Source organism: Chinchilla lanigera, unplaced genomic scaffold, assembly GCF_000276665.1.
Source record: "Chinchilla lanigera isolate Chin_1 unplaced genomic scaffold, ChiLan1.0 scaffold00073, whole genome shotgun sequence".
Lineage (NCBI taxonomy): Eukaryota > Metazoa > Chordata > Mammalia > Rodentia > Chinchillidae > Chinchilla > Chinchilla lanigera.
Window position 1 is genome coordinate 263812 of NW_004955474.1, and position 11283 is coordinate 275094.

The window sequence follows — 11283 nt, forward strand, 5'->3', positions numbered from 1 at the left end:
AAATTTTAACCTCTGGGTGCAAAATTGACATATTGAGGACTTGTATACTGCATACTATTTTCTGGTTTGTTTTAGATTTTGTTATATAACCACAAATCTATTCATACGGTTAAAGATGGAAAATTAATGGTTAGCTCAGTTTGTCACTTTTAGACTCTGTTAGATGTTACTGTTATTGGTACAACTACAGCCAAAAGTCACATAATTGTCCTAAACAGCTGTTCTTCCTGGTATTGCAAGACAGAAATTGTAATTGTAGTATTTGCTGGGTCACAGAAAATACTGTGGCACAGTTCCAAAGAACCAGGGGCTGGGCCAAGCAGGCAGGAACTTCTCATCCTCAAGAAATTGAAGACATAGGATCTTGCAACAGGCTCAGAATGCAAAAGTCAGCTATACCTGGAAGATAATTTGGAAAAGTCATCATTTCCTAAGGGTTCTAGATACTAGCAATAAAGCAACCCACTATAGGCAAATCATAAGCATCACCCCAGGAATTAAACTACAAACAAAGAAAAGAAAATGAGAAGACACTTAAACAAGATGTAGCCTCAGACATCCAGTTTACTAAAGGCAAGCCTGTGGACAGTGAGGTGGAACAATATGAAAGGCACCTACCTGGTTTCTCTGAAGTAGTAACAACAGAGCAATTGAATGAGGCTGTAGAAAAAAAATAAAATCAGAAATAATTTCTCAGATAACTACAGAGATGGTGTCCACAGTGAAAACATGCTTAGTGACTCTAGAGCACATATGGACAAAAAAAAAATCAAAGAGTTTAGGAAAATTATGGAAGCCATGAATGCTCAGCATAGGAAAGAATTGGAATCCATAAGGCCGATTCAAGCAGACCCCTAGGAGAATAGAAATTCCACTGAAAGTATTCTCAGCAGATTTAGCCAATGTGAGGCCAGGATATTAGATAAAGAAGACAAGCTTGTGGCTAGTGATCATGAAAAGAAACATTTCTTTAAAATAGCAAAGGATCATGAGAAATCAATACAGAAGTTGCTCAGTAAGGCAAAGAAAAATAGCTTAAGATTGATTGCAGTCAATGAAAAGGTAGGAGATACAACAAATGATATTTTTAAAAAATCTGTTTACAGACACAATGGCAGAAAACTTGCCTCATAGAGAAAAATATCTTGACATACAGTAAGTGATGCATATAGAACTGCAGTTAGCCATGATAAAAAAAAAAAACAAAAAAAAAAAACAAAAAAAAACTATAGCCAGGCATATCATAGTCAAGATTCCAGAAATTCAACAAAGAATAGAATCTTAAAAGCTGTTAGGGAAAAGAAACAAATCACCTACAGAGCAAAGCCCATCAGAATCATAGCTGACTTCTCAGTATGAACCCTCAGGTCCAGGAGAGCTTGGAGTAAATTATTCCAAGTTCTAAAGAAAAACAACCCTCAACCCAGATTGATGTACCCTGCAAAACTATCTTTCAAAACTTATGGAGAAATAAGATACTTCCATGACAAAAAAACATCTGAGGAAACTTGTGATCACAAAACCAGCACCCCAAAATGTTTTGAAGGACATTCTAGAAAGAGATAACAAGGACTACAACTCCATGAACCCTAACAGAAGGAATCCACCAGGCAAGGCAAACAATTAAACAGAGGGAGGGAAAAAAAGAAGGGAAACCAACAACAGGAAAATAACATGACAAGGATAAATCAATACATACAAGTTATAACCTCTAATGTTAACAGTCTTAATTCACCAATCAAAAGACACAGAGTGGCAGAATGGATCAAGAAGCAAGACCAAAAGAATGCTGCATACAAGATACACATTTCACTCAAATTCATCGACTGAAAGTTAAAGGATAAAAACAATACTCCATGGGACAGGAACCCAGAAAAAAGCAAGGGTAGCTATTTTATTTGCAGACAAATTGAATTTCAAGCCAAGACTGATTAAGAGAGATAAAGAAGGTCACTACAACCTTGTAAAGTGAACAATACAAGAGGAAGAGATAACAATCACAAATATATATGCAACAAATACCAGTGCACTCAACTATATAAAATAAATAGTAATGGTCATGAAAAATCAAATAAATAGTAACACAATTATATTGTGGGAATCTCAATACCCCACTCTCACAAAAAGACAGATCAAGTAGACAGAAAAAAATCAATGAAATGTTAAAACTGAACCAAACTTTTGAACAAATGGACTTAGTAGATGTCTACAAAGTGTTCCACCTCACATTAGAATACATATTCTCAGTTGCACATTGGACATTCTCCAAAATAGACCACATACTAGCTCATAGAAGATGCTTAAGTAAATGCAAAGGAATCAAAATTATCCCATGCATAGTATCGGAGTGTAGCTCAATGAAATTGGAAATCAATGGCATAAGAAGCCACATGAACTTCATAAACACACGAAAATTAAATAGCACACTTCTGAACTACCAATGGGTCAGAGACAAAATTAATGAATAAATTAGAGAGTTTTTACAATTAAATGATACTAACAATACAACATTCCACACCAACTTATCAGACACAATGAAAGCAGTCCTAAGAGGGAAATTTATAGCAGTGAATGTCCATATCAGGAAAACAGAGCAAACACAAATAAGCAACTTAATGAAGAACCTTAAACTTCTAGAAAAAGAAGAGAAGGCTAAGACAAAATCTCATACAAGGGAGAAAATTATAAAGGTCAGAGCAGAAATTAACACATTGGAGACTAAAAAAATGCAAAGAATCAATAACTTGAAGAGTTGGTTCTTTGAAATATTAAAGAAAATAGACAAGCTTTTAGCCAACCTTATCAAAAGAGGGAAAGAAGACTAAATTTATGCAATTAAGAATGAAAAGGGTGAACGCACAATTCACCTTGCAGGAATGCAAAAGATGATCTGTATGTACTTTGAAAGTTTGTATTCTAATAATATGGAAAATGCAGAATAAATGGATAGATTCCTACATACACATGAATTACCAAAGCTGAATCAAGAAGATATAAAAATCCTAAATAAACCAATATCAATCAATGAAATCAAAGATGCAATTAAAAACCTACCAATAAAGAAAAGCCCAGACCCTGATGGATTCACTGCTGCTTTCTATAAGAAACTTAGAGAAGAACAACAGCACTACTTCTCAAACTCTTTAATGAAACTGAAAGGGAAGAAATACTCCCAAATTCATTCCTGAAAGCAACCATTACCCTGATACCAAAACCTGAGAAAGATCGAACTGAGAAAGAGAATTACAGTCCACACTCCCTAATGAACAAAGATGCAAAAATCCTCAGTAAAGTACTAGCAAACAGAATGCAGCAAATTATCAAGATTATACACCATGACCAAGTGGGATTCTTCCCAGGGATGAAGGGATGGTTCAACATATATAAATCAATAAATGTAATATACCATATCAACAGAGCCAAGGACAAAAATATATGATCATCTTAATAGATACAGAAAAAGCTTTTGACAAAGTTCAGTATGCATTCATGATGAAAATCTAACAGAAAATTGGAATAGATGGTCTTTATCTCAATCTGATAAAAGCCGTCTATGACAAACCAACAGCCAACATCATACTAAATGGACAAAAACTGAAAGCTTTCTCTCTAAAATCAGGAAAAGACAAGAATGTCCACTGTCTCCACTCTTATTTAATGTAGCTCTGGAAACATTAGCCAGAGCAATTTCACAAGGGAAAGAAATAAAAGGAATAAAAAAAATGTTAGATTGTTATTATTTGTAGTTGACATGACACTCTACATAGAAAAGCCCCCCAAAGCCACTAAAAACTGCTAGATTTAATAAACAAATTCAGTAGTTAACTGGATACACGGCCAAAATTCAAAAATCAATAGGCTTCCTGTTTATAAATAATAAACTCATTGAGAGAGAAGCTAGGGAGACCACACCTTTCACAATAGCATTCCAAAAAATGAAATACCTAGGAATCAGCCTAACAAAGAATATAAAAGTCCTCTATATTGAAAACTACAGTACTCTGAACAAGGAGATTGAAGTGGATATCAGAGAATGGAAAGACATTCCTTGCTCTTGGCTAGGAAGGACCAATATAATAAAAATGACCATACCTCCAAAACTGTTATACATATTTATTGCAATTCTGATCAAAATTCCAATAGCATATCTCACAGAATTAGAGAAAGCAATCCTAAAATTCATTTGGAGCCAGAAGAGACCTAGAATAGCAAATGTAATTCTAACCAAGGTAAGGCAAGGTGTAAAACAATCCTTGACTTGAAATTACACCATAAAACTATGATGATAAAAACAGAGTGGTACTGGCTAAAAGAAAAAACACAGACCTGAAGATCAATGGAACAGATGAGAAGATGCAGAAACAATATCAGACATATTTAGCCACCTTATCTTTGACAAAGGTGCCAAACACATTCACTGGAAGAAAGATAGCCTCTTTAATAAACGGTGCCAGAAAAACTAGCTCTGCGTAGGCCAAAGATTAAAATTGGACCCATATCTTTCACCATGCACTAGATTAAATTTGAAATGGATCAAAGATCTAAATATTAAAACAGAAACATTAAATCTGCTAGAAGATAGAATAGGTAACAGTCTTGAATACATTGGGGTAGGCAAAGACTTTATGAATAAAACCCTGATTACACAGCAACTATCACAATGAATCAACAACTGGGATCTCATCTTATTAAAACCCTTTTGTACTACTGGTAAGGGCAAAGATGTGGAGACAGTGACTGATTCTCAATAGCCCAGTTAATGACCAATGCAAGGAGACTGAGTTAAAATGACACAATTCAGTCCAATGGGATTAACTTGAGTAAGCCTTTAAAACATCCTTTCCAGTAAAAACAGACTTAAGAGGCTACATTCAGTACAAATCCACTTATATCGGTAATGAAGCACTAAATACCACTTATAGGAGCATGCGTGTAGGATAAAGATTCAAAGATTAATAAGGATGGCTCTACCTTTGGACGATTTGGACAGAGGAGTGGGAATGGGACTGGTGAATGGGACTTTAGTAATCTTATGATTTTTTAAAATTAAAAATGAAGCAAATGTAATGAAATGTTAATATCTTTTAGTTTCAAAGGTAGATAGATAGCTATTACATATATATATGTAAAATATATTGTGTATTACTTTTCTGCTGAAAGTGTTTTCTAATTGAGTTTTAAAAGGGTTAAATTAAAAAGAAAATTCTCTTAACAGGGGAAAAGAAGGGAATTTGACTATTTTCTCCATCAAAAATTCCTTTGACATTTTGTTTGCCAAACTTCCTTCTTCCTTGTGAATATTAGTAACTCCCCACCATATTTACTTTTGTGGTTTCATTCTGCAAAAGAAACTTTTGGCTGGCTTACATAAAGCTCTGCATAACCTAGATTCTGACCCACAAATTCTAAAAGGAAGTTATTATTTTTTCTGGCACAGCTGAAGGGAAAAGTCAAAACAATTTGGTGTTGACACAACTTCTGGGGAAATGCCGTAGAGGTCCTGGAATCTGTGGTCTTCCATGACACCTGCAATGTGTGCCCGCAATGGATCCTTACCCTCCTATTCCTCCGTGCAGGGGTAATCAGAACAGACTGGAACCATCCTGAGGACAGTCATGCTGTTGTCCCTGAATAAACACTAATACTTAATGTGGGGAAAACACTCAAAATTTTCACTTCTAGTACCTATCTTTTCTCTTCTAAACTTTACCTTAAGTGACTCTCTCAATGTGTATAAGGCAAAAGAAGGCACACACATGTAATTGCTGATTTATGCATGCTAAGTCACTTATCTACATAATAAATTTATATTTCATAAAGTGGATATTTTCTTTAAGGTATAAATATGCCACTTTTGGGTAGAGAGGCAAAGGCTTTTTCTCCATGTATAAAGGTAGTGGATCCTATGTTCTGAATGATGCTTCATGCCAAAGCTCATTAGTATTTATTGCAACAACTTTATTTTTAAAATGTATAATTTTGCACATGAGAAAAATGAAATCTCACTTACATTATCTGAAATAGTTGTATTTCAAAAAAATGCTTCCTAAAATATCACTCAGTATGTAAAATGAATTTTTGATGGACACATATGAATTGGGGGGGTAAGGACACAAATATTCAGGTGGTAGTAAACACTACCTGTGCAGATATTATAATAATGTCTGTAGGTCTACAAAACAAAAGTAAGTGTACAAGTCAGAAAGTGGCAAGCTGGTCTCAATGGGATCTAAAGTCTTTGCATTGTATAGAAAAAGAGTGAAATATTAATTTTAAGTTTTTATGAGTTCAATATATATACCTTAATTTTTATGTCAATTACTAGCATCATAGAAATAGTGAACTCACTAAAAGTTTAAAAAATGAGATGACTAAATAAAAAAGAAGAGAAGAAAACTTAAGAAAACAAGAAATCCAAAGTCAAATGAAAGATAAATTCACATTAACAAGAAACTCAAATGGAATATTCTAATTAAAAATAAATATTTCTAGAATAAATGAAAGTATCCACATATGCTTCTTCTAAGAAACATATACAAACCATAGGATACACATAATTTAAAGTAAAAATGAGGAAAAATAGACGCTGAACACAAAACCTGGCACAGCTATAGCAACAGTGGGTAAAATGGACCATATTGCAATGTATGTACACTACAAACTGGTTCCTTCATAATGAAAATATTCTCATTTGCTGACAAAATGGAATAATTCTACACTGCAAATATGTTTTGTTGAAACTGAAAAAAATTTACCATAAGAAATATGTAAATTCACCATTTTAAAGGAATATTTTAACACATTTTAGCACACTTCTCTCAATAATTAATAAGCCCAGCTCCTCTTCATGAAAACTGCTGGCTAAGATTCAACAAGAACAACTTACAAAAATAAAAAGTAAAATGTATCCACTTAATTGGTTTTACATGAAGTCTCTAGAATTTGGATGTAGTTGATTTTAAGTTAACTGCTATAGTAACTCATTGTAAAATAAAAGACTATAAATACAAGTTTGTAGCAACTGGTTTCAAATCACTAGGTATGAATTAAAAGCATACTGCCTTTTTGCGATATGTCCGATTTTAAGCAAATAATGGAGGTTGAGCCAGAACAAACAAACCAAACCTTTTTGCTTTTTGAATGGTATTTTTGGTGGCATAAATGTACTGCTGGTGTCTGATGGTTTGTTGAAGGGAACAGTTAGTGATTAAAAGTTTTTTGTTTGTTTGTTTGTTTTTTAATATTTTGACCAATTTTGCTTGCTTATATCTGGTAATCTGATCAATTTATGTGACGACAACAATTTGCAGTATACCAACCATTGGTGAATTCCTACAATCCTGTCTAGTGAAACTATGTATTGTCTCTAATGTTCTTTTAAATTATTATTTTCTTTTTCCCTTTAATAATTTGATCAATCTTCTATTATTATGTCTGCTAGTCTGAGCAACTTCATTGAAGATAACAATATGTAATGTAACAACCACTGTTAATCCCTATCATTTGGTTTGAAACCCCGTATCATTTTTAATGTCCTTGCTTTGTGTTGTTTGTATTTTGCTATTGTTCTTTTTTTTTTTGTTTTGGTACTATTTTCTTTAAAATAAAATTTTAAAAAAAGATTAAGGGAGAAGAACAATCATAATTTCTTTTCATTTTTCACATTTTAAATGTATAAAATTTTCTTTATATAATGAAACACAATCATTTTTAAAAATTAATCCCTTTTTGCTTTATGATTATAAGTTACTTGTCTTCTAAACAAGACAAGGTTAAAACACCTTTACAGTTGGTATTCAAATTACATTTCTGGAAAAAGAGCATTTGACATTTTTTCATGCCATTTGCTGGGCCTCACTTTTGCAGTGAGTTTCCAGTGGGGCTAATGTCATGTGGGCCTCAGACACCGCAGCTGATGAAGGAAATAGGAATCTTCCTGCACGTTATAGGGCACCAAGACCAAGTCCGCCAGCAAGGATCTGAATCCCAAGCACCTGGGCGCCAGGAGGAGGCTGACCGCTTCCTTCTGCGCAGGTGCCAGCTTCTCCAGCGCAGACCTGCGTGTCTGAAGTCAAGAGAATGCTGTTCCCGCCTCAGGAGCTGCCGTCCCGGGGTTCTGTTCGAGTGAGGATGTGATCAAGAAGATCCCGGTATATGCTGTATACCACAGAAATACCTCATTTTACAGTGTCGTGTTGGAAGAGTTTTGACAAAGACACCACCCCAGTTAAGATGTAGAATAATTACATTCTCTGGCCAGAGTTCATGCCTGCCCTTTAGAGCTCGCATCCTGCCCCCGCCCTGTCCCAGATGAACGGGAGTCTACTCTCTGCTTCAGAGGCTTCTGATACAGGAATATATAGGTTTCCACTGATAACAGGAACATATCGAGCATGTGGTGTCACGCTCAATCAAAGTAACATGCCTACCTCCTCAAATATTTGTCATTTCTTTGTAAGGCAAGCACAAAACTCTTTCCTTCCAGTCACCATCTTGTTTCTTGTAAACATGCAGCACATTGTCATTATCCACAGTCACCCTGCTGTGGAACAGAACACCGAAGCTCATGTCTCTTGTGCAGTCATAACTTAATCCCGACTGACCCATCTTTCCCCTTCCTCCCTTCATTTACCCTCCTAGTCTCTGCTAGCAGCTCTTCTGCTCTCAACTGCTGTGACTACGCAAGAATGAGATCGTGTGTTGTTGGTATTGGTGCTGGGCTTATTCCATGTATCAGAACCATCTCCAGTTCCACTCATCTTGTCACAGACGACAGGAATTAACCTTTCCTTTGAGTAGGAACAGTACTTTACGAAAAGTCCTGTAAAGTGTCATGCATTCTTACATCCGGCTTCTTTCCCTCTACAGAATGTTTGTGAAACGCCTTCAGATTTGTGCAATACTTCATGCCTTTTAGTCACTGAGTGGGGTTGCACATTGTAAGAAAACACAACCATCTTTTGTACTTTCAGTGATTTTAGTTTTTAGTTACCTCAAATAGATTTGGCTTGAATATTCTTGTAGAATGAGCTTTGAGGATATAAGCTTTCACTTTTCTTGGGCAAATAACTAGGAAGGCAATCACTGGGTCCTATAATTTTTTAGTTAATTTTGTAAGAAACTAACAAGTAATTTTTTCCATTCTATGCTCTCTCTTACAGCACATGAGCGTTCCTGTCACTTTGCACTCTTCAGCACTTGGTATTGTAAGGGAAAATTTTATGGGAACCAGCTGTCCTCCGGCTATAGATAAGCAGCATGAGACTGCCCAGAAGGTGTTAGGAGTTTCAGGAAAATATCTCCCATCCTGTCCTTGGGAAAAGAAACCACAAAGGAACATACTCAGAGCAACTATCTTGCCTTTGACACTCCCTCATTCCTGAGTCTCCTCACAAAACCCCCAAATGATTGTAAAAGTCAATTTGAACTAACCAACGCTATCTGCTTCTGTAACTTTGCTTGCAAAGGCCCGCCCTTTGTGGTTTTTGGGTTTAAAAGCTGGGACTTAACCCCAGCTCGGTGCTCTCTGTTCCTGCGCGTTCAGTGAGCCCCACGCATGCCTGGTAAATAAACTCCCCTTGCTTATTGCATGAGAGAGCGTCTCTTGGAGTCTTCCTTCACGCGGCGAGATTCTCGACCCTTAAAGTATGACCCACATTTCAATTTTAGCTATTGTCTGTTACTGCAGATTTAATTTACTGTTCTCTCATGACTAAGGAGATTGGGCATATTTTCAGGGGATTATTGGACATTTATATACTTTCTAAGGTGAAGTAACTGCTCAAAACATCTCTCAAATTTTATTTGAAAGACTTGCCTTCTTTCTATTAAGCTGTAGAAATTAATATATATTCTGATTATGCACTTTATCAGATATGCATATTATAACATTTTCTTATAAACTTTGGCTTGATTTTTTATTTTCCTTGGAAATCAGTGTTTAATTCTGATAAAGTCAAATTTATTAGTTTTATTTATTTATGATTAGTCTATTATCTTGTCTAAATAAAAACGTACTCTATGCTAATACAAGAATTGTGTTCTACAAATTGGGTTTCTTTAATCTCAGGAAATTATCCAGTCATTCCAGATTAAAATTTCTTTCTGGGACTATCTCAGAAACTTTGCAGAAAATCAGTTGCTCATATGTATGTGTCTAAAGGTTACAGGTTATAAACTCAGGCCCCAGAATCAGACTTCCTGAATGTAAAGCTCCATCCTAACCACCTACAGGATGAGGATCTTGAACATTTTATTTAACTGCTGAAATCCCAGCTCACTCATTCTATTTCAAGAATAAATAGGGGGAAAATGCTGATGTCATACACCCTTAGAATGTAACTTGCCTACCCTCACACATGCATATGAGTGGTAGATCTGAGATTGGGATCCAAATCATCCATTTGACCTTCTGTTTGAACCTCATTGTACTCTAGTACATTTCTCTTTATTTCTCACAGTTCCAGAGACAGGGAGCCCCAGAGAAATTTGCTGTCAGTGCAGCCAGCTCTCTCACAATGGCACCATTTTGCTGTGTCCTTATTTGGTAGATGGGGCAAGAAACTGCCTGAGTCCTTTCCTAAGAGCAATAATCTTATTCATTGTTCATGCTCATGACCTACATGTCACCTTAAGTCTCCACCTCTTAAAACCACACCACACTGGTGATTTGATTTCAAGAGAGAAATTTGATAGGGAACCAAATATTCGTGTCCTACTAATATGGAACTCAATAGGGAAAGCAACCCTAAGCAGCGACAAAGCTGAAGGCATCACACTTCTGTGTTTCAAATTATATTACAGAGCTGTAGTAATCCAAACAGAATAAACAGGTTAAAAAGACACATAGATGTATAGAATAGAGGGCTTGGAGTCAATCCAGGCATATACAGACAATCAATCTTTGCTGTGGATGTCAAGAATACAAAATAAGGAAATGATAACCTCTTTGACAAATGGTCACCAGAAAACTAGATATCTACATGCAAAAGAATTAAATTAGGCATCTTGTTTTATACTATAAAGAAAACCTCAATTTAAAATGGAAATAATATAAAATGTGAGTCAACTTTTAGAAGAAAACTTTGGGGAAAAGTTTTTGGCGTTGGTCTTGGTGATGAATTTTTGGGTAGGATACAGAAAGAATAGGCAACCAAAATAAAAATAAATAATGGGTTATATCACCCTGAAAAGCTTTAAACAAAAAAGGAAACAATAGGATAATAGGACAACCTATGGAATGGAAGAGGATAAGAAACTAATATACAAGATACATAGGAGAGC

The 11283-nt window shown here is 35.4% G+C and overlaps 1 long non-coding RNA gene across 1 annotated transcript in view; it reads right to left on the reverse strand.

Moving 5' to 3' along the window:
- Window positions 1-618: 618 nt before the first annotated feature.
- Window positions 619-11283, reverse strand: part of LOC106146344 — a 17724-nt gene continuing 7059 nt past the window's right edge. The window contains exon 3 of the long non-coding RNA XR_001230744.1: window positions 619-660. This is a non-coding gene — a long non-coding RNA (uncharacterized LOC106146344). The remainder of the gene's footprint in view (window positions 661-11283) is intronic.